Source organism: Motacilla alba, chromosome 1A (genome assembly GCF_015832195.1).
Source record: "Motacilla alba alba isolate MOTALB_02 chromosome 1A, Motacilla_alba_V1.0_pri, whole genome shotgun sequence".
NCBI lineage: Eukaryota > Metazoa > Chordata > Aves > Passeriformes > Motacillidae > Motacilla > Motacilla alba.
The window spans coordinates 64,748,275-64,771,987 of NC_052031.1; the positions used below are offsets into that span (position 1 = coordinate 64,748,275).

The following is a 23,713-nucleotide window of genomic DNA, read 5'->3' on the forward strand; positions in this document are numbered from 1 at the left end:
TCTAGTTCAGGCTTAGAAAACAATTAATTCCAACACCAACTGCAGAGAATCAACGCTCTTAAAGGTGCAATTCTGAAAGCTTGAGAACATTTTTTTTGAAGAAGCACCAGACACAACCATGACTTGGAAATACAAACTGTATCCAACTGGAAAAGTCTTTTGCATTATTTAATAACCAGGAAAAATGCTGATGCTGTATTTAATTTTTGAAAACTGCAAACACTCTTTAGTGAAAAGCAAGTATACTGCTTCTGGTGAGACAGATATGCTGTGCTTTGTGAAGTTCTAGCATTTTCAGATAAGCCACTCACACAAATGTGATTTTTACTAGAAAGTTTTTTTCCATTCTGGAATATTTTTATTGCCATTGGGTTCTCCTCAATAATAACATGTGTAAAACAAATATTTCCTGTGACTCTAGGAACTGTTTCAGACACTCTGAGACTGGAACTGCAATCCCTATCCACAGTACACTCCACTGATATCTTGGATCTAAAAGCACAGATGAACTTGAAAATCAAAACTAGTGCTACTCTCTCATCAGATCAAAAGCAAATAATTAGGAACACGTTTCAGAGCACCTGGCTGGCACCTCATGGAAAAATGGGTACAGATTTTTAACTTCAAACAAAAGTCAGTTTGGAACAATTCTAAGCAGGCACAGGAATTGCCTGGGAGCTTCTGCTGATTTTCACTTGACTTCCAACTGAGAACACGCAAGAAGTGAAATGACCAGGCCTGCCATGTCCTACCCACAAACTTTTGAAGAGAGCATATTTTTATACACAGTTCTAGTAAGGGAAAAACAAAAGACAAAAATCCAAATTTAAAGGAATACTCAACTGCTGGGAACCTATTTGTAAGCATTATGCCAGCAATTATATCAGCATTAACTCATGATTAAAAATTCAGGAAAAAAGTAAGATGAAAAGAAGGAAAGAAAGACTTTGGGAAACACATAAAACTCACAAAATTTTCCTTACTTAATTAAAGAGTGGTGCCTTGGCTGGGATTGCCAAACTCTGCGGTGGCTCTGACATGTCTGATTTTCCTGGAATATTCTGATTTTAGTTTTCTTTTGTGAAATTTACTGTTCCTGTTTCAAGGGGTTTTCTTCCTACGAGATTCCTTTTCTGTTTATATGCAGATGAAAATGATCTAACTTGAGATGGTTGGAATAATGAATAGAGCCCAGAGACAGTTAAAAAAAGGAGTGCCTCTTTAGTGCAGAAAACTAGTGCAGTCCACCTGCAGTTTAACAAATCAGAAGGATCTTAGTGCAAGGTGTATAAAGCTGGATGTTCTTTTTGTTCTACGTTGGCTTTCAGATTATAAACATTATGAACTCATTTTTTTCTGAGAATGAATTGCCATATATCCAGGCCAGTCTGCTCAGGTGAAAAGTAGCACAGGGCAAAACTCAGAAATGAAAATTAATAAAGGTACGACTTTTATAAAAAAATAAATGTTCACACCTACACAATGTATATCTGTATGTTTTAGATTGTCCAGTATTTCTGGTAATAACTGTGGTTATTGCACAGAGAACAGTAATTTGTCCAAACCAAACCATAAATAATTAAGGCCAGGATTTTGACATCGGATCTGTGTGGGTGGATTTTTGCACCCCCGCGGATTCAGTGGCAGGATCAAAGATTAGGAAAGCCAGAAATACACTCAGAATGTGAATATTGCTCAAGTCCATCACCTGGCATTTCCAGTGCAGGGAAGGGTCTGCTTTCATTGCCACCCTCCCATCTGAGGGCCTGGGACAGACATTTGCAGAGTAGCAAACGATGGCATTCTTGTCCCACCCTGCCCAAACCAGCCAATTCCTATCCCATCCACCTCTTCCAGTTACAAGTTTGAGCTAGGAAAACGAGCTGGTGCTTGGAGTTTCACTTCTCCTGACTATTCTAATAAAATAAGTTTAGCCTAACCCCTCCTCTCCAGTTATATATCAAGCTAATATTATAGGCTTTTTTTTTTTTAACGTCCTAAAAAATAGTGTTCATTTTTATTTCAGCTGTTCTGAAAGTAATCAGAAAAAAGCTACACAGATTGCTGGTGTTTATGGGGGGGCAGGGGCAGATCTGCTGCTCCTGCTGAGGAAGTCGTGGACAGCTGTCACACAAAAAGTAACTCCACGTTATCAAATACCTTTGTTTCCCTTGATAAAAGAGAACTAGATGCAGTAACGTTAGGGAATCTTGACTTAAATCATCACCAAAATACAGCTCCCATTCTCATGGAATAAAAGGGAAAATACTACAGCTGACATTAAGGACAGAATCAGCCCAAATGATGTTCCCCAGTTGCCTTAATTTGTGGAAGAAATTCAAAGCTTATCAAAAATTCAGCTAATTTCCATGGAAACAGGATTTTAACTTGTGAATCAAAACTGCACAAGGGCCAAAATGCCAAACACAAATTACAAAAATATTTTTCCACATTGGGATTCTCAAAATAAGAGGCAAATAGTTAAACAGAATAGAAATAATGAATTCACAAGGGGCTAATTTTTCATCATCCACACTATCTTTTTTTGCATAGTGCATATCTACCTATATATGCCTATATCTGGAGTATTTCATTAAATGCCCTAATATTAAAATACTAACATATTTTTTATGGTTTTAATATCTGTAATGACTTAGAAAGCGCGTGGAGAAGACACATCAGCATTTCGTTCAGCATCTCACCATGGGCCAGTCATGATCTGGACTTAAACTTTGCTTATACTCTGTTTATGGAAACAGCAAAATACATTTTTTAGTGAGTATCCCAGTGGAAACATTATCAACAGCATTCTCTGCTTCAGAATTATCAATTCACCTGAATACCCACAAAAAATGGACGATTATTCCCCTCAAACACGTTGGGAGTATATGATTTCTCTAAGCAAACAAGGCTCACTGTTGTACTTTTGTCTGTGCAGCAACTCAAGTTCTTGCAACAAATACTTGCAGTAACATTAAACACTGGCAATGACACAGCTATGTAAGAACCAGATTATTTTATATTTTTCAGTATTTCAGCATAGGAGGTTTTACAGTCCTCTTTCAGTTTACACAATTTTTCATAATCTACAAAACAAACACAAAAGTGCAAATATCCAGTTCAGCCCAAGGATACAGAGCAGCATGTGGTGTTCTGCATTATACCAAAACTGCTGAATTTTTTAACATCTGATTGTCTAGGAAGAGCTTTTTCAGATCACAGAACTTGGAGAAATTTTAAATTCTCTATAAAGATTGTGCAGTGTTAAGGCTCTGACACAGCTCAGATTTTAAATTTATGAAAATAAGAGAAAAAGTTTAGCAACATTGTTTTTCAGCTCTTAAAATAGTGAACAGATTCCCTTCCAAACTGAGGAGTAGGAAAAAAAAAGAATTTAATTTAATTAAAATTACTAGGAGTCCCTTCCATTCCATCCTATGACAATTTTATCCCGCACATATGTGGTGGTTTGTCAATTTGTTTTTGTCTTTGGAATATCTTTACTATTTGATCAGATCTTTAAGATGGTTCAATATTTATCCACTAGTTTTTCAGTTTTATGCCCAATTTTCTTTATTAATAAATAGCATGCACTGCAGATATATATTGAAATACAGAAGAATACTTCAAAATTGTGTAATTTGTTCTGCTGGAGTTTATTTATTTTTTCTACATAACCCTGTGTTTAAGAGACCTTCAAAGTACTCTGAAAATAAAACAGCGATGTTACATGTAACTTTTTAAGTCAAGGAACCATGGTTTCCTAAAGATAGCTCCTAACGAAAGCCAGGGTTTTTTTTACACCACCTTTACTGATGCAATTATATTTAATCACTGTTAAGAGTCAAGATTTTTAGCAGCTAGATGAAGTATACTGGATTAGCTTAATAGCCATATCTTTCTCAGACTTTTTAAAACCTGTTTTTCTTTCCATTGAAGCAGAGAGCGAGGGGATTGGAAACTTCCAGTGATTCTTTTGTAGACTGAAGTGGTTTAACTCTGCCTGCTCATATAAGAAGACAACTCTAATTCTCACGGGTCAAGAAAGAGAACAAGCAAAAACTACATTCCCTCTCTACATTAGCCAAAAGCACACATTGTCAGAAAAGAAAAAGGACAGAAAACATTAGCTGCTGTACCAAAATATACAGGCATAAAATAAAATCCTTCAGGAAATATGAGACCCAAATATTTTCCAAGTTTTATGAAAAAGAGAGCCCATGCATTTAGAGCTAAACTGGATGAATCCACCACTTGACTCAATACCCCAAGGAAAACGTGGCACGTAGTATATTAAGTTAATAAAAAACAAACAAATGTACAGCTAATAAGTCTGAAAATTCAAACCTTAAGTTCCTCATTATAAAAGCCACAAGTGACTTTCTAAGCAGGACTACCCAAACCACTATGCTGCGTCCCTGGGGACAATCAGTTTTCCTTCTCATCTTCTTTGCTGCTTTTGTACTGATGTATAAAAGTTTAGTTGTCTGGGGCTCAACCACTTTCAGGCAGCTTTGAGCAGTCACCAGCCTAGTGATGAGATGACCATATGTGATGAAAGGACAAGGTTAACTCACAGTTTCGGAGTTAGTGTTGGTGTTTCATGTGCCACATGATGAATAACAACATGAGAGGCCCCTATTCTTCTGAAATATAATTGGCTTTTCTTTAGAGAACGGCGTAGAGAAACACAAAAAACCGGGGTAACATTCAGGTCACGCTCAGACAGATTGACTTCCTGGTGCCTCTTTCAAACCTTATCTTCCTCCTTCTCCTCGCTCGGTAAACGCAAATGGATCCCCCCAACTTTCCTTCTGACAGTTGTGCTTTCCATGCAAACATTTGGTGGCTAACTAGAGATTGCTAACCCAGAGACCCCTAAAGGCTGGCTCTTTGATTCCATTTTCCTTCAGCCATACTGAGCTCCAGAACAGCCTGCTGCTTCATCCACCTCACCGATGCCCCGTCACTGCCCTGTGGTTTCCTTCTGCCTCCCTGCCGAGGAGGGGAGAGTCTGCTCAGCCAGACACAGCACCACTGCCCACTGCTGAACTAAAGAAACCCTTGTGGCTCCCTTCCCACCAGTCCCAAATCTTACTTTTATGCATTGCTCACAGGTTCATCCCCCTCTTCCCTCTCTCCTGGACTCTGCTGTGTCCTGCAAAAGTGGCCATTGTTTTGCTCCTTTTCCTGGATAGTTCAGCTGCTCTTATTCTTTGATTCATTCCTTCAGGGTTAGATGTTTTTTTTTTTCTCAGCAATTCTCCCGTAAACTGGAATCACATGTCCCACAAATGATCCTGTCTCTAATTAGGAGATCTTTTATGTCTCTAATGTACATGTGCATGCCAGAATTTTCCACCACACAATTCAAGCATCTATCCTCTTCTCTGCTTCTTGCTTTTGGGATTTAGAGAAAAGTATCCCTCTGCTATCTCCTGTACATTTTCCTCAAATGTTTTTCACAGCTGTTTTGGGGTTTGTGTACTCAACTCCTGGCAATTTTATTTCACTCTTTCATTTTGTCTGGTGAAAGTGTAAGAAAGCTCTACCTTCATCTTGTCATTTTTATCCCCTTTGTCAGGTTCACACACAGACACAGCTCTTCCACATGGGCCTGAAATCTCAGTCTGGCAGTTTTGCATTCTGAGGGGTCTGGTTCCTTGCAGGGGGTTACTCTGCCCTCTTCTAGGTGCCATTAATCAGATTTTTTTCTCTTTGTGGATATCTCAGCCTGCCTGATGCTAACCATGCTTCCATGCACACCATGCTAGGTAAATAACATGAGGGCTCCACATTTTGCAGCAAACTCCATTATTCAGAGAGCTTTAGTACCCATAACATGAGGATATCTCAGTCGGGTACGATGACCGTAAAATATCCAGTATTTCAAACTATGCTCCTGTTTCTAAGAGTTCCCACAGTCACTGTGACAGGAGTTTGTTCTCCCATGTTTGGCAGACACTTCCAAATCTCCTCACCTCCGTCCTGGCCAAGTAGCAAGTTTCTTTTCCCAGACTTCTAACAGCCATCTTTAAAAAACTACAACATTTTTTAATGCCAAGTGTCCTATGAAGAAGTGATGGTGTCAGTCAGTCCCAACTGCAGATAAACATTCTTGCTTGAAAAATTCTGGAGGCAATGCTTGACCCTAACAAATCACCTGGCAGAACAACTTCTCCCTTCTGCAGCACAGCTCCTTGACTCTGCAGCAGACACAACCTGTTAATTCATGCCTCTAAGAGCTTCTAAGCTGCATAAGCTGAAGGGAAGTTACGTTTTCATCACGTACATAAGCTCTGATAAATAGTCAGAGGCTGTGCTCTGGGAAGATGCTCAACCCCACGGGAGAAGAGCACCCCGTGTCCTTGATGCTGGGAGGGGGCTTGGAAGGTGAGATCTTCTCACTGTCCCAGGCTGAGAAGCTCCACTGAGTCTCCAGCACAGATGCACCTGCCTGGGGCATCCTGGTGCTCTCTAACTCTGCACCCTCAGCTTGGGGCTGGAGGAGGCCAGAAAGGATTCCCAGGACAGATGGCACATCCAGGTGGGTCCAGTGGGCTGCCACACCCAAAGAGGCACAGGTCATGGACACCAGCACAGCAGGCTACACTTCAAAGGAGTAAAAACTCATTTAAAGTGCTTCATCAGAGCAAGTGGAAATTCTGAAAATGAGGATGTCAGAATTTAAATTGTTCGGTGGGGTCACGGTCACAAATACCACCAAGCCACACCACCAAATGACACACCCAGGAGAGCAAAGTGCTGAGATTCAAATTTAAGAGCTGAGTTCTAAGATTTGGGACTGGCACAGGCCTTTCGTTTTGCAAATTCAATTTTAAGGCTCGATTTAATTGTTGCTAAAAATAAGGTAATAGAAGGGTTCCGGTCCTGCACTATAATGAACTGCAGGCTCAATTGTTTGAAGAAGGAAAATTGCATTGATGAGACTGGATCAAAGACAAACAAAAAAATCAGTTATTTCCTCTTGAGGGTAAAAAATTTGGGAGGCTCACGCTTTTTCAAGCAGCCCTTACTGTGGTTTAGAGGCAGAGAGATATTGTAGTCAGAGTTGATTTATTAACAAAACAACAAGTAAAAAAAGAGAAGAGACTCCAGTGTCAGAGAAGACTCAAAGAAAACCAAATGTAGCAGTTCCTATTACAAAGTGGAACATGTTCCCAAGCTTGCTTTGTTTCAGAAATGAGCTGCAATGCAGAGAAGGGAATGGCATTTGTAACAGCTACAACTGCCTGCCATCCACAAGCAGGAAACCTCCCGCTAAACTTCAGAGGCACCACCATTTTTAATTCCTTGCCAACACATACACTTGTCACGACTGTTGGGATGCCAACCATTTCATGACAGAATACAAACAGCAAGAATTTTTAATCCAGGGAATGCTCAGAGCAAGTTATGTCAGCCCCTGTGCCTCACTCTAGAGTCTGAGAATAATACATGGCACAGTCACTACAATTAAATCTACATACACTTAAAATTCTTTAGTCTTTCATGCCTTTTTTAAATGATTGTTTATTGTAGCCAGTTTACTAAAACTGAATTTTGTGGACACACTATTTCCTTGTCCAATAATACTGAAATTAAAAAAAAAAAAAAAAAAAGCAGAGAGGCCAGGTAATTGCTTAAACCCAGGCTGTATGAAACCAGTTTTATAGATGTCCTGCTTACATCAACCAGCTCAGCAGCCCTAAACTTGCCTGTGATTTGTGAAGCTCTTCCAAACACAGCTGAGTGGTCACATGGTATTGATTGATCATGTCCGGCTGCTACACCATATCTGGAAATGAGAGAAAGACACACTGCACTTTCTTTAAACGACTCTCCTATAAGCAGTATTTGTAGTAGTGCTGCATGAACTTATGAATTTCAGGCAGTCTGTGTGCCTCTGACCAACAGCTCCACATTTACATTGAGAACAACACGTCCTTAAAATTTACTTTTCAACAACAATGTGCACTCTGGAGTTGGCACAGAGCAGAAGCAGTTCCCTCTCATAAAAAAAAGGCAAACAAAAAAATTAAAAACCTTCAACAAAATATAAGAATTATATCCGGAGTATTGCATGCCTAGGTTTAATCAAATACCAGATATACCAGCAAAAGGGCTCCTTTTGCATTCCTTCCTTTAGCATTCCACCTTTTCCTATTCTGCTACCTGTCTCCAGAATTGCTACAATCCCCTGACAGACACACTGGGCTTGAAGTGCCTGAAGTCTTTGAAAATGTGAGACAAGGGAGACGATGACCTCAGAACTGCTGGGGTTTTACTCAGCATCTGAACTGGGTTTCTTAAAAGCCAATGTGCCCCATCTCAGACCACCTGAAGACAGAGAAGTGACTGGAAAAGGGGGAATGGCTTCACACTGTCAGAGGACAGGGTTAGACGGGATATTGGGAAGAAATTGTTCCCTATGAGGGTGGTCACGCCCTGGCACAGGGTGCCCAGAGAAGCTGTGGCTGCCCCATCCCTGGAAGTGCCCAAGTCCAGGTTGGACAAGGCTTGAAGCAACCTGGGATAGTGGAAGGTGTCCCTGCCCGTGGCAGGGAGTGGAACTGGATGGGCTTTAAGGTCCCTTCCAACCCAACCCATTTCATGGTTCTGTGATCCTGTGGTTCAATGTAAAGGAAAAATTAAAGACCAGAGATGTCCTGAAATTGTCCTGTTAAAAGCAGCACCTCTTCCCAGCCAGTTTAACAGGCACTGCTTCCAGTTCCAAGCACTGTGGGTGTGGGGGTTATCTCCTGGGACTTCAACCTGCTGGCCATGGGATGCCCAGGAGTGGGCACTCACCACACCTGATGAGGACACAGGCATTTCCAAAAACCTTCCCCTCCATCCAGAGCAGGTTTGTAAAGCAGGTGGGGAAACCCACCCATCTCATTTCATCACCTACAGAGAAATGATGCTTCTGGGTGCTTTACATATCAACTTACTTGATGTATAGCTATTTCATATTTTGCTTTCATTGGGTATGGAGCTTCCAGGGATAAGAATTCACATATGCTGATCATTGTTTATTTAAAAATTTGCTTTAATTGATTACCAATACAAGCAAGTTACTGGAAATAGCAAAATAATATTATGAGACTATGAATGTACTTGGTAACCTGTTTGGTAATTTTAAAAAAATATGATATTTAAGAAAAATTAAGAACATGACTTATACCAAAATCTTTGAGAAAGATCATGACTTGCCCAAAATACTCTAAATTAACATCCTGTTCTACCTTTCTCCTGGTTACCCAGAGTTTAAGCATCTTCTTATGCTATTTCTTGCGAGATCTTTTTGTTCCTTAAAATCTTAAAATAAAACTTCTTCTCTTTCTAATGGCTGATAGAGCTTTTTCTCCCAGGACCTCCTGCACAGGAATCCTGTACAGAGACAAAGAGCCACATACTGAAAACCACTGCTGTGTTTAACTAAAGCTGTCGGCGCTTTTTAAAACCCATCAGAAACAGGACTGAATCAGAAACAGGACTGAACACACACTCATCTCGTGATCATTCTTCAGCTGGAGATTGAATCAGCCAGCTGACTGCACAAATGAAGATTTTCTTTAGAGAAGAAAAAGCTTCTAGTTAAAGCACCAAAGTTCTCAAAATTTCAAAGATGCCAAAGGAAAGGCTGCCCTCTGCTCAGGAAAAGTGAACTGTTATGACTGAACTTGCCTATGGCAGCAAATCTGAATAACATACTCAGCACTGAAAGTTCACCCCAAATATTTTAAGTTTGGCAATATTCTAAGGAACAGATAACAGTGGCAGTAAGAGGCAATGAGGCTCCCCCACAATTAACGTCCCTTGTTTCACTACTCTCGTTTTAGCTGGAGAAAGTCAATACCTTTGCAATTATCTAACTTAAGGATATGTATTAATCTTTATGCTACATACTGTATTTCTACTGCAGCACATTCCTTCTCTGGGAGAAAAAAAAAAAAAAAGGATTATCAGTCATTTCCTGTGGGCTGGAAAGAAATCCAGCTTGAAAGGCTCACAAGAGCAATTTAATATTGGAGCAACTGCACTGTCCATTCTCTGTATTCATTGCTCACCAGCTGAGTGAAGATCACTTGTGTACAAGGGCATCTGCTTTTCACAGGTGGGTCTGACAAGCCCAAATTATTCCATTTTTTGTGGAATTACAAAGAAAACTGCAGCTGAGGGGGAAAAGAATCCCAACAACCAAACCTCTTCCTCCACCTGAAAACATCCAAATTAACTTTCAAGCAATTTAACAAGCATGGGGTCACAGCCTTTACTCTCAGCTATTATTTATTGTATACACTGATAATGTTCTGAATACAAATTTACTTTAATTATTTGCAACAATATAACTTGGCATTACCTGATTTTATTGTTAACTGGGTTTCTTCCTCAAAAAATGAACTTCAGCCTCCAGAGACTTTAATCTTAACAAGACTTCATACATTAGAGTTCTTGGAATAGACCACTTCCTTAAAAATACATGAGGATCAAGTTTTAGAAGATTTTAATTTAGTTTCTGATGTTGCCATTTATTCTGAGGTCTAGTCCTAAAGAGATACATGTATTACTAGACTTGGATACATCAGAGGTAGCAGTAATAACTCACTGTTTTCTTAATAAGAACAACCACCTCTTAACCAGACTGATATTTTTTCTTTCTCTCCATTTTTAAAAAGAAGATTTTTATGATGAGATATTTGTGTTTCAAATTCAGTGTACAATATACGGACACACAAATCTCAGCTTTTTGACACTGCTGGCACTAACTAAAGACATAAACCACGACAAAAATCATCAAACTGGTAATATTTCCTCAATAGAAGTCATTCCTCTAGAGAATTATTAAAGACCTCAAAACTCCTGACCCCCCAAGTACCTTTTCATCAGATACACTGATGAAACATCAGCCCCAAACTGCTGTCCCCAGGTGATGCAGACATAAATGGGCTTCACAGGCAATAAACACAAGCTGGTTTGGACCAAGCTGTGAGAGGAATCAAATCAGAGATTCTCGAAGGGCTCTTAGAGAAAGTGTGTTGTGGCAACTCTCACACAGCAGCGATCCCCCAAGACTGACATTTCAGCTCATCTCAACTGCCTCGGAGCTGACATAAAAGATGTACAACCCCTGAAGTTAAAAGATCTGCCGCACACAGGGCTCTGCTCTCAGACACAGGCAATCCAAACCACTTTACATATTTCTACACATGTATGCATGAACACACAGGTTTCCTATGCAAAACAAAATAATCTCCTTCTGTGCCAGGATTCCTGGGCAGCTTTTTCATGTGCTTGATGTAATCCACAGTTGGGCCATGCAGGCTCCAGATCAGCACGATGGATTCCTCAGCCAAATGGTAATTTACAGTAGTCATTTCCAGAAATAGGACACTGATGTAATGGTTACACGAGTCTTTGCCTGTGTTCATTAATACCTCTGGTAGTCTGGGGTGCACAGTGTGGTACTTGTGTCCAGCTATCATTCTTATCTACAGCATTTGGAGAGATAGCAATGAGAGAAAATAGGCATGCTTTGCCTTTATTGCAGAGGCACAGATGATGGGAGGACAGGGGATAACCAGATTCAATAAATAAATAAACAAATGGATCTGCATGCTGTTGATTCCCCCACACTTATTACTGTGCGTTCTACCACAAATATTCTCTTTGATGCTTACAAGAAAGATGAGCTACAAAGGCTGCAAGAATGCTTATGCCCATTACTGTCTTAATTATAAACTTGTCTGTCTATAAACAAATGAAAAATAATGTCTGTTTGTAGGCCCAAGCCAAACTCCTAGGGCTATAAAGTGAGCATTCCATTATTTTTCATTTGTCATAAGCAGCATTTTATATTGCCCTGAATGTGAACACCTGCAACATGAACAACTGTGCCCAACACACATTTAGAAAACAAAGTTTCTGAAATGTGTTTTAGTTATATGGATTATCTAAAACAAACCAGAGAAAAAAAAGTCATGTATAAGAGAAGATACTGATAGCCTCTGGAAAATGCTCTCTATATAAAATTTTATGACTACAGTCATGGAGAAGGGATCCTGATGACACCCCAGCTGCCTGTACTACATTGACAGAGAAATAAGGAAATACACTGGAAGAGCTTAATTCACTGAATGTCATGGACACCACTACAGAACACAAACCAAAAGCACTAAGGACAAACAATGGCATAACCTGAACATAGGTTATGCAGCTATTTCTATATTGCAGCTATTTCTCAGGAGCTAAGCAAAACAAAATACATTGTCCTACCCAGTGGTTGCTACTTTCCCTGCTTATGCTAACACTTATTTTTCATAGTTAAACACTTCTGTACTTTGACATATATTTTCAAAAGAATAAAGAAAACGTAATATATCCTTTTATTTTTTAATACTAAGCAATTTCTTTATATACATTTATATATATTTAATTCTGGTAGAAAACTTGGGCTTATTGTTCTTTCTGCTTTGATTATTTAAACAAATATTGCACTGAAATTTTCCAATGCCATTGCTCCTGTAGACAAGGGTCAATGCACAAAGAGGATCCTCTCTGCCCTAGAATTATACCTTCATGCTTTGCACCAGCTTCTGTTTTGCAACTAAGTTGTTTGTTCTTTATTTTTAATCTTACCTTAAGCATCAGAAGACCTGCAGGAGTCCTGCAGACAGTGGGATGGAAAACTTCTGCTTGGCGACCTTCACTGTGCATTTTGAATGATGGTTCAGATGAGTAAGAGCTTTTCCAGCATTAAAATAATTTCTGCTGTATATTTTACACTCCTGACAGGGTGACTACATCCAGGCTGATATGCTGCAAATATAATAAAAATAACAACTTTCACCACCCAGAAACAGGCAAATATGTATCAACTGAAGCAGTAAATGTCTGTAAGGGTTTTCTTTTCTCTGCTTTTGTAACTCGGGGGCAGGATATCAGTATTAGCTGTGAGAGAAAGGTTGCCTGCACCCTGCATTTAGATCTTGAACACACAAAGAGGTATGTAGACCAGTGAGAGTACAGAAGTCAGAGTTCTGCACAAACAACAACTTTTGAAACTGGGTCGTACATCGGAGTTGTAAGCAGGGAAGAACAAGGCATATTTTGTGCACACATTTTAAGTTCACAAGGGTGGCGATTCTCAAACCATCCCCCAGACAAGGATTCTGTTCTTTTTGTGTCCTCAACCCGTTGCTCACTGCTTCTCTCTCAATCCAGGAGCTTCACGATGGCACTGCACAGAGCAGTGCCCTTTGTTGGGACACTGCACTGTGCCACCAGGAAAAGTAGCAGCTCTCCAGCTGCTCCCTACACAGGCTGGGGAAGCAGAGCAGTTCCCTGCACTGGGAAGCAGGACAGAAGCAGTGCTTTGAGCTGCACACCACGTGCATTTCAGGGAAGGACCCACGCCTGCTCTTCCACTTCCACGGCACGTAGCCAGCAAAGTAACAGAGCAAACCTGACCCAGTGAACTGGCCAGTGGAGGGGTGACATCACGGCCTCTCAAGCATCTTGTGGAATATTTGTCACCAAGTTTTTCTGGCAGGCAGAGTAACCGTGGTACAGGCTGAGGTGGCACCTCACTTGGTAATTGCACAGGCTGTAAACTCACGCTGGAGACTTCCTCAGGACAACTGTGTCTATGCCCAGGAAGCCGGAGATGGAATTAACATTGCAAGCTTAAATCTAAGATAAAACTCATTGGTGGATGCAGAATTATCACTCTCTCCCGGCAGCCAAGGGCCTCCTGCACACAGCTCAGCTCGGCACAAGCCCATCCTGCACCTGGTGCTCCACGAGGGACCTGTGGTGGATGTGCCAGACTGGCCTTGGGTGAGCCACACCTCACAGAGGCAGGAATTCCTCCTGCTCTGCCCACATGATGCTTGCAGACACCTCAAAGGCTCCTTGAGCAGTATTTGAGCTGCTTGACAATTGCATCTTTAGTGGTGACTACAGTGCAAGTTTTACCTGTAAAAATGCTTGTCCCACACTGGAAAAATATGGAAATAACCCCGCTCCGTAGCTTTAATAAAATTAAATGTATTTTTGTATATATATTTAATAAAACATACGAAATACTAAATGTAACTGTACCCATGTACAATACACTAACTCACAGCTTTCTATAGCAACACACATGCTGTTGGACTCATCAAGCAATTTCTATAGGGGCAGGGTGATTAATTTCAATCCATACTTCTAAACACGTGTCTCCCAGCATTAATGTATACTTTAATTACTGTGCCAAGCAGATGAGCACATAATAGCAGCTATCATTTCAGAACTTTACAGACGTGGTTCACTATTTGAAAAAACCCCTCTTAGATGAACATTTGCTTCACAAAAGCAGCAGACTCTTGATCCTATGGATGTTGCTTTATTTTAAAATCAAATCACAATTTCCCGATACTCAGTATTGTTCTTAAAGCCTTGGGCTCTGCAGTTACGCAATTACATGATACCTAACAATTTTTAAGACTAAGTGTATCTCTAACTGTTGTGTTTTAAGCTTAAAACCTGCATTCAGCAGCTTAAAAACCACTCTGCAAAGAAACTCTACAGTGCTTTAACATCTTCTAGCATTTAAATTATATGATCTTCAAATCCAAGCTAATATTTTTCTATATCAATACCTGAAATTAGTAACACCACACTATTAACCCAGGAATCTGCTGTGAAGGCCAAGGCCAGCCAACAGCATCAGCTCCTGGCACTGCTTCTAGCAGATGGTCAGCAAAAACACTCACACCCCTTAAAGGGGCTGGATAAGAGTGATGCAGCTCACAGGGAGCCATTCTGCCTGTCCTGCTGCCAGCATGGGACAGCATGGGTCAGCCCCAGCACTGTCCTGAGAGGCTCCTGTGCCACCCCTCAGCCTGCTGAGCGATACTGCAGTGTAGGCAGAATGACAGGGACCCCCACAATGACCATCAGCCCTGTGAGAAGGGGCTAAGGGACCTGAGTAGGCTTTGGTGACAGCGTCTCCACACCCAACAGGAGGCTAGGACAAGCCAGAGCCAGGTTATGGTGGGAGAACAAGGGACAACAGTCAGAATTTGAAATACAAAAGGTTCAGGTTAGAAACAATGGAAAACCTTTCTGCCATGAAGTCAGTCAACTAGTGGAAGGGGCTGCACAGAGAGGCTGTGCAGAATCCATACTCAGAGGCTTTCATGACCTAACTGAATAAAACCTTCAACCATCTGGTCTCAGCTGGCCAAGCTTTGAGCAGGAGGCTGGACTAGATGTCTCCCAAGGTCCTTCCACTCTGAAGGACGAGCCTATGACTGCCCTGTGCTGCTGACCATTGCTGCCTAACTGGGATATTCTCTGGAGCTCATCTCCTCTCAAAAGATTTTATTTGCTCTGTTCACTTCTCAGGGACTCTTACTCTTGACACCCTTCAGGCCCTCGAACCTGGAAAAGTGTCTTATCTGACACCTGTGGGACTTTTTTCCCTCTAAGAGCCAAGAGCTTCAAACAATTGAACCCCAAAGTATTTCAGCAAAAACTCTACAGCTCACAGGTTAGTTCTGGCCTTTATTTTTCTATATAATGAGTAACAACACACACACACACACAGACACAGACACACACACACACATACATAGCATTTAACATGCAAAACAGAGGAGTGAAATACCTGTTAATTTTTTCCTCATCATGAACAAAATCCAAATTAGTTTAGGACGTTTTTCCCTTATCTTTTAAAACATACAATTCCATATCTCACCTTGACATATCTTTTCTCACTGAGGGCAAAACCACTGCTGAAACTGCTGGTATAGATGTACTTCCATCACTTTCCTCCTGCATATGTTCTACATCTTCAGCTCCCAAAGCATAGTGCAGAGATCAGGAAGAGCCCTAAGGCACCTTCCATGCAGAACAGAAACCCAGAACCCACTAGCAGCCTGGCCCATGAAGCAGATTTCCACACATGAACCTGTTTTTATGGCTATTAGAATGCTGTTTTTACGGCTACTGGAGCATAACACCACCAATCCAACCATTCACAAGGGAACTAAGAAGCAGCAGTGTTGAGCTACCTAGAACCCAAACTATCTGACTTTTGAAAATGCTCCTTAGGCTCTTACACGAGGTCCTGGGGACGCTTTGGTACACAGCCTTTACTGCTCAAGTCTGAAAATAGGACAGAGGGAACTCACTGAAACAAGTCTTACAAGTAGTTAGAAATACACAGCTATAACAGGTGACCCCTCAACTCACCCACACAGTTAGAACAAACCTACCATACTCTTATTAGAACACCACCTGCCTAAAGCAACTGCTTTAGCTCCTGGAATGCTTCTGCTTAATTTCTTTGTCTTGTCCAGCTGGGCCCTAACTCCATTTTGCCAATGTGTGTAACTTCCCCTATGAAAATATCAAATGGACAAATCAGGTTCCAGCCTCTGGAACCAAGATATTACTGAGCTCCATAAGCTATTAAGGGGTTTCAAATTATGGCAAACAAATCCCTCAAGGCTCACTTAGAAAAAAAAAAATAAAAACACAGGTCTAAGCTTGCCAGACTGTCTGCCTCTCACATTCACACAAACCCGCCTCAGAAGAAAAAAAAAAAATCTTTATTATGTATGAGGTACAGACCATCTGCGATGGGCTTTGAGAGCCAACTTAAAAGTGGGGGGGAGGAGAGTGTTCCCAACTGCATTCACAGTCAGTGAAGAGCTTGAGACTCAGCAGCTGTCTGCGAGCAGGGAAGAGGTGCTGGGTCAGGATGAATGAGGCTGCACAAGACCTGCCAGGGTCAAGGATGGAAAGGCACATTGTTACACACAAACTGTGTGCAGAAGCGTATGGAGAACAGCAGCAAGAACCAAGAAAACCTCGTGGAGACAGTAAGATCATCCTATAAACAAGGTATTCTAGGAGTGCTGCTTCCTTGTCACTGCAGAAAAGTAAGGGATGATAATAGTATTAAGTGGTTGTAATACAGACCACTGAATGCCTCATGCCATGGGAAGAAAGAATGGCACAGCAGTAAAATGGTAGCAGCAAAGAATATGGGAAGGCTTTCTTTTTTACCCTTTCTTTTAGAGAATTATACACATCTTTCCATATCAGTCTTCAAAATTTTTGTAATTCTTTTGACACCTCTTTTCACTACTCCACTACACATATCTGTATTAGCCATTTACTGTTATGCATATGATACAGCTCAATAATGTTTCATTTCTGAAAAAAAAAAATACTTTTTTTTAAAATTTTAACCACCAAAACTAGAGTTAGATTTAACACTCACTGCCCAAAAACCCCAAATCCCATGAGAACATTTTCTAACTAAACCCATGAGAACATTGTCTAAAATCTAGCAGATTGCTGTGCCTTTGTGTGTTTGCAGCTCAACAAACAGGATAGTTCCTTTGGCTGCAAATGAACTGTGACCAGGTTAATATGAGTAAGTCCTTACAAGTGACTGGCTGATTCTGTCCGGAAGCAAATCTATTTACATCTCTACTCAAGCCAAAAATCATCACAAGAATTTGTCCCGTTTCATAAAATTTTTCAGGCTTTTAAAACACTACAAATTAAACCCTGCATTCACAGATATTGTTGGCTAAAACTCACTCATGCCTGTGGGGCCAGGCTGTCACCTGGACCGTGAGTGTGTGTATGGGCTGATCTTGTGAATCCACTTACCAGCTGTGGAAGAGGCACTGGTGAATCTCACTGTCACCCACCGCACTCCCTTTTCCCAGGGGTCTGCTCCACCTGGCTGCTGGAGATGAGGGTTCTCCACGCCGAATCCATGGGCTCCACCTGGCTGCTGGAGATGACGGCTCTCCATGCTGAATCCATGGGCTCCACCTGGCTGCTGGAGATGAAGGCTCTCCACGCCGAATCCACGGGCTCAGACCTCGGGCGTGCTGCAGCAGCTCCGCAGCGAGCGATGCCCTTCCAAGGGCCAGAGCAGGACCTGCGGGTTTGCAATGAGGCAGCTCAGGTGCGGGTTCTGCTGAGGAAGCACTAATCCCCAGGGAAAGGGTGGGGAGGGGAGTTTGGGGCAGTAGCAACCCCAAGCAGCTTCCAGGAGGCTTGCCAGAGGTTTTCTGCCAGCGCCCCAGCTCTGCTCCTGCACAGAGCCCGCGCACGCCAGGGCCTTTGGCAGCACCCGCGCCTGCACAGGAGGCTGAGGCCTGGTGACAACGGGCACCTTCCAAACGGGCACGAGGACATTGCTTTCACTTTGCACAAGCACCAGAAAGACCAGGAGAAACAGCGCTGGGCTTAAATTTGCTCATTTATTTAAAATAAGGTCAATTTTGCCAATATCCGTGCCAATACCTGTAGAAAATTTACTGGCTGTGCCTCTGCAACTCCACGCTGGTCTGCATCCACTAAGCATCAATTCAGATGAGCCTTTGCTATGAGAATGCCTTTTTACCCACCTATCTAGGAATATGGTTATGCCTAAGCAGGGAATTTTAAGTTGTTTCCCAGACTGTTCCTGAATCCAACTGCAACCTGTTTATTTTGACCTCAGTTCTTAGAAACTGTTGATGCCACGGTAGAAATATGCTGTGTGTTCCAACAGGCAACAAACAGTCCTAATGAGAGCACACTCCATCTGTGCTGCCAGTGCACACAGCCTCAGCCTATAGCTCGGATCCGCTGGAGCTGAGCGTGCAGGGACGAGCTCACGCTGCAAGGGACGTCCTGGCACGGCAGAGCTCCCCGAAACAGGCCTCTGGGAGAGTCCTGAGGCAGCCAGGGTAGGCACCAGCAGCACTTGAGCTCTCCCCTCCCCGTTCTGAGTTTGCAGAGTACAAGCGCTTACGTTCTTTAAAACGTTCCAAAACTACAAAGCAAAGAAAGCTGACTTAAAAACTGCCCAGTGCTCTCGAAAGGCAGGAGTTAAAGCGTGCAGAACATATGGCACTATTTACAGCCGGCTCGCACACTGAATTCAAGGGAATTTTCCATCAGCCTTGTACTCTGCAAAAGGTACATTACAGAAAAATGCATGTGGGGATCCTTTAATTTCTCTTGCATCTTCTCTTATAAGATGCAGCTGGGGAGCAACACCCACTGGTATTGGTAGCATGAAACGGCGATCCTTTCCTGTTACCGAGGTCTGGTACAAATTACCGTGGATTTAGAGGCACTGTATAAAAGACAGTGCTGATTTGTTTCTAAATTTGTATCTTGATTAAACTGTCAGGCTATAGCACAAATGCAGAGCTCACCTGACTTTAAAATCCTACAACAATAATTTATCCAAGAAGTGCAGTACAATTGGAAAATGCTTATAAATGGATCAATACTATGCTTTATGTTTAGATTTTACATCTCGGTCATGCCGAATCAAATGGAATAGAAGCAGCTCTTTACATTCAAAAACTCAGTGTGCTCCAAATAAAACTGTATGTGAAGTAGGATTTTAAAAACCACCAACCTGACCAACAGAATAACAACTGCATTATTATTTTCAGAATTATTTTTAACTGCGTTGCAGTAAACAACAACAACAAAAAAAAAAAAGGGCCAAAACTACTATTCTCAGGAACTTGCATGCAACCTTGCATGGGTCAGATCAGTGTTCTTCAGCATTTATCCCTGTAAATAGAGCAGAATTTGGTCTCATCCATTAAAGCAAAGTCATTTACCCCAGAATAGCTTCAGTGATGCTGAATATATTTTAACTATTCAGAATCTCAGCATCTAGGATTAGTGCTGCAAACACACATAGGCATTGTGGTCTAATCAAAGAAAAAGTCAACATAAATATGGTGCAGCAAAAGTGAGATCAGTCATGCAGAACTTCCAAAAAGTAGCTTAGGAATTAAACTACTATTACTAAAGCTACTGTTATTGAACTATGTTAGAGCTTTCACAGTTTACTGAACCATTCTGCATAATGCAAATATTATAAAACAAAATGTATCAGTTTTCCATCATGATTACAAGCCACTGCTGCTCCCAAAGCTTATGCTTTTTTAACTGATGCTCTTGTACGTTTGAACACAATTTTTCTACTTGCTTTTACAGGGCATCCATGCAAGAAAAGAGCTATTCTAAATTAATTAATTAACACACAGCCTTCCAAAGAGGAAATATATGATAAAAGTATTACATAGTGAAGTTCAGGCATATTTTTATACTCTCAAAAGAGGGTAATTGAGCCTCCCCTCTCCCCAGTTTCAAATGTGGAACTTGGCTGCTATGGATTCTTTCCCACACAAATCAAGCCCTAGCTCTTTTGAATTGAAACAATATGGGATGATTATTGTGGGAAATTTTTTACTGTTACTGTAATTTAAAACTTTCTGTACCTAATTTTGCATTTTCTATAAATCAAAAACCCATTTCACTTAGGGCTACAATTAAACAGAGGAAATCAAAGACTAACTTCTAAGCAAGTCTTGCTATTAATCATAGGACAAACTAGTAGTACAACTACTTTTACTGCAGTTCCTTTCTGCCTGGGAACTACATTTTCATCTGAAGCTTGAGTTCTTTAGAGGAGACTGTGCCACAGATGAGACAAATTAAACAGAGGTACAGCAACTGGGAGAGCACCATGTGCTGTTGAGGATGAGCCTGCCCAGCAGCCCAGCACAGGGCTACTGCAGAGACAACTACTCAGGGTCTGACGCTGCCATTCCAGAAGCTACCATGCTTCTTCCTTCACCAGGAGCAGCCACGGAGTCACGTCCGTTGCTTTACACAGCTGAACTGAAATCAGCATCTTTCTCCTTTTAAAAGAAAAATTTACAAAAGCAGTGGACTTCAACACTGAAGTTTGTATTGAAAACAGGACACACGAATGCAAAATTAAAATCGGAGTGCAAAATGAAACCGTGTGGAATATGGAAACATAGGTCTTCTGTTTTTTCAAATTGGAAATCAGATGATGTATTTTTATTTTCTAAAAATAAAAAAAATGCATATTGATCGCTAGACAAAATAAAACATGAATTCTCAAATCAACAGAAACATGTTTCACCCAGCTGTCTTTATTTTTTTTTCTCTGTCTCTGTTTCCCAAAGAAAAATTTTTATGTCATTTATTTTTTTCATGTATTTTAGAGAGAGGTTTAATGTCTCATGGTGTTAGTCTTTGCAAAACTCCTACAGAGGTACAAGTCATACAAGTCATCACATTATTTACAGCAGTATATCTACAATACAAATAAGTGACACTAGTAACTTATTCATAAAATATATGCTCAAAAGAAAAATTGCCTTCCAATTAAATAGTCCACAATGTTTATATTCCATGCTAAAGAGGAGCCTTTTACTGATTGCAAAATAAAATTCAAATATATCTTGTAAAAATGCCACTTTTTAAAATCAGACACAAAAAACAGCTGTGAGGAGTTTGATGAGTTATTGGAAGGGCTTCTTACACAAACAAAACAACACCTTCCCAACACTGACTTACCACTCTAATACTGTGATTCAACAAAGCCTGAATGGAAACGGTTTCACCTCTGAGCAGAACCAGATTTCAAAAGTAAATTACTTACTCAGGTTATAGATTGAAAGATTGTTTTACCATTGATTTTCTTCCTAACTAAGATCTCTCAGGTACTCGCAACTCTCGTTATCTCTGACAATGAACTCCTGCAGCAATCGACACATCTGTTTCTCAAAAAGTGCACTGAGACCATGTCAGTGGCTGTGGCACCAAGAGCTCCCAGGCCTTTGCTTCAGGCTGCTGAAACCTGCTCACCCCTTTGAGCACACCTTTCACTGAGGACAGCAGGGAGCTTCTTCTGCCTTCCTCTGATCCGCCTCCCAGTCAAAGGCAGGCACCGACCACACAGGAGGTGCACAAGCAAAACAATGCCTGCAAACACAGCTTTGCCTACCAGGAATGTTGGAAAAATGGGATATCAACTGACCTAAAGGGTGAAGAAAGAAAGAGTGGGGAAAACCCAAAAAATCAAACACAGAAGTTTGGAAGTCTCGTGCAAAGAGCATGAAAAAAGCCCGGAGCACTCACTGCATGCAGACAGCTACAAACCCTGCCCAACTCCACAGTCCAGACTGGAACATCTACACCTTCTCTTTTTCTCTCTAGATTTATCACATTAATTTCTCCCATTTGATCTCAACTGATACTGCAAACAAGGGAGCTGGCCTGCCCTGGCCAGCTTACACACCCCTGGTGCTCAGGACATCCATGTACAGCTGAGCCTGGGAGTGGAAATGAGAGTCCAGGACCACTTGCTAACAAAAGCACTCCTGAGCCAGCTGGGGACACCAAAATAAACACCACAATTTAGGGGCCCAGCAGCACTCACCCGAAGATTTTCAGAGCCATTAATAATCAGATTATAAAGCTGCCAAACTGGGCAGAGGAATACCAGGAAACATTTCAGAGAAGTCTGGCTGCAGAACTCCTGTATTCCTACCTTTGCTTCAAAGCACTGGTTTGCCAGTCAGCACCAAGCAGCTGGGGATGAGGGGAGAGGGGATGTGCTGGAGAGGCAGAGAGGACATGGAAAGAGGACACAGAGAACCCCAGTCTGGGACTACATGTGGGTGCACAGGTCAGTCCTATGCCTAAGCGCCTGCAGGACTTGGGTTTTCATAGGCACATTTATTAAAAATGCAGGGAAAAACTAAACCCAAACAGCTTTTCCAGTGTTTCTGAAACACCCTGGCCTGCTGGAGCTGTCCACACGGTGGAACCAGCGTGGCTCTGTGCACTCAGCTGCTCCTCACTGAGCACCCCGTGTGTGTCTGGGGTACTCCAGGCTCTTGGGGAAGGGACACTGGACACAGAGTGACCCAGACATCTGCTGCTCCAGTCATCGCAGTGCCACAGTGCCAGTGTGGACAAACCTGCCTCCTGGCTCCCAGAAGCCAAGCTCCTAGTGCAAACAGAGGAGAGGCTGCTGCAAAAAGAAAGGAATCCTAAACTCAATTACATTTAGGCAAGCAGTAGGATAAAAAGAATAGAATTGTCAGAGAGAAAAAAAAAATCCAGCAAACAAAACATGTAAAATATGCTTATGTGTTTATTTTTGAAAGTTGCCTCCCAGCTTTCTGTTCTGCAGGGAGCACAAAAAATGTTCTGATTTGTAAGTTCTAATTTTCATGGTCATTGTTTAGTATTCTGTAAAGGTCTGGGGGATTGGGGCTTTTAAATTTTTTTTTTATGCAATGATCTACCTAAACTCGCCATACAACCTTAAAATGCTATCAACACACCAAATTTTAATTACTTGCACAGCAGAATTCTAAACTGGAAGGATAAGAGACCAGGCAATTTCACAGCATCCTTCTCCTAAGCTGTTCAGATCTGACCTGGACTTTGACTTCAGGTATATTGATGCAGATGCTGAGTGTGTTAGTCTCTCCTATTATTTATCAATGCATAAAACAGAGATTATTTTGCAAGATAATGGTGATGAAAAAAAAACTCATGGCAAGCAATACATAACCTTTCCACTTTGGTAAGGAATACTAGTGGATTTTGGGAGGCAAGGCCTCCCAAAGCTATGAGAAAAAGCCTCTATTCAAAGGCAGCCAAGGCCTAGAGCAGCAGTTACACCCCAGATGTAGACTACAAGATGCCCCTTGTGCAAGGGCAGCACTGGACCCCTCAAATTCTGCAGGCTCTGCATTTCAAGCAACTCTCCCTTCTCAGAGCAGTGTTGTGTGTTGGCTGTACATGGTTTATTCAGGTATCAGCTGTTTCTCACACCAGAAATCTCACGGCCAAC

General features: G+C 41.5%; 1 long non-coding RNA gene across 21 annotated transcripts in view; it reads right to left on the bottom strand.

The window, feature by feature from the left end:
• Positions 1–23,713, bottom strand: part of LOC119707810 — a 242,900-nt gene that overhangs the window by 61,730 nt on the left and 157,457 nt on the right. For 20 of the 21 annotated variants that reach the window (XR_005258880.1, XR_005258887.1, XR_005258888.1 and 17 more), the window contains 2 exons: positions 17,677–17,953; positions 12,643–12,822 (listed from right to left, as the gene is read on the bottom strand). This is a non-coding gene — a long non-coding RNA (uncharacterized LOC119707810). Of the gene's footprint in view, positions 1–10,366; positions 10,476–12,642; positions 12,823–17,676; positions 17,954–23,713 lie in introns of all 21 variants that reach the window. The other variant, XR_005258881.1, reaches the window with a different exon arrangement.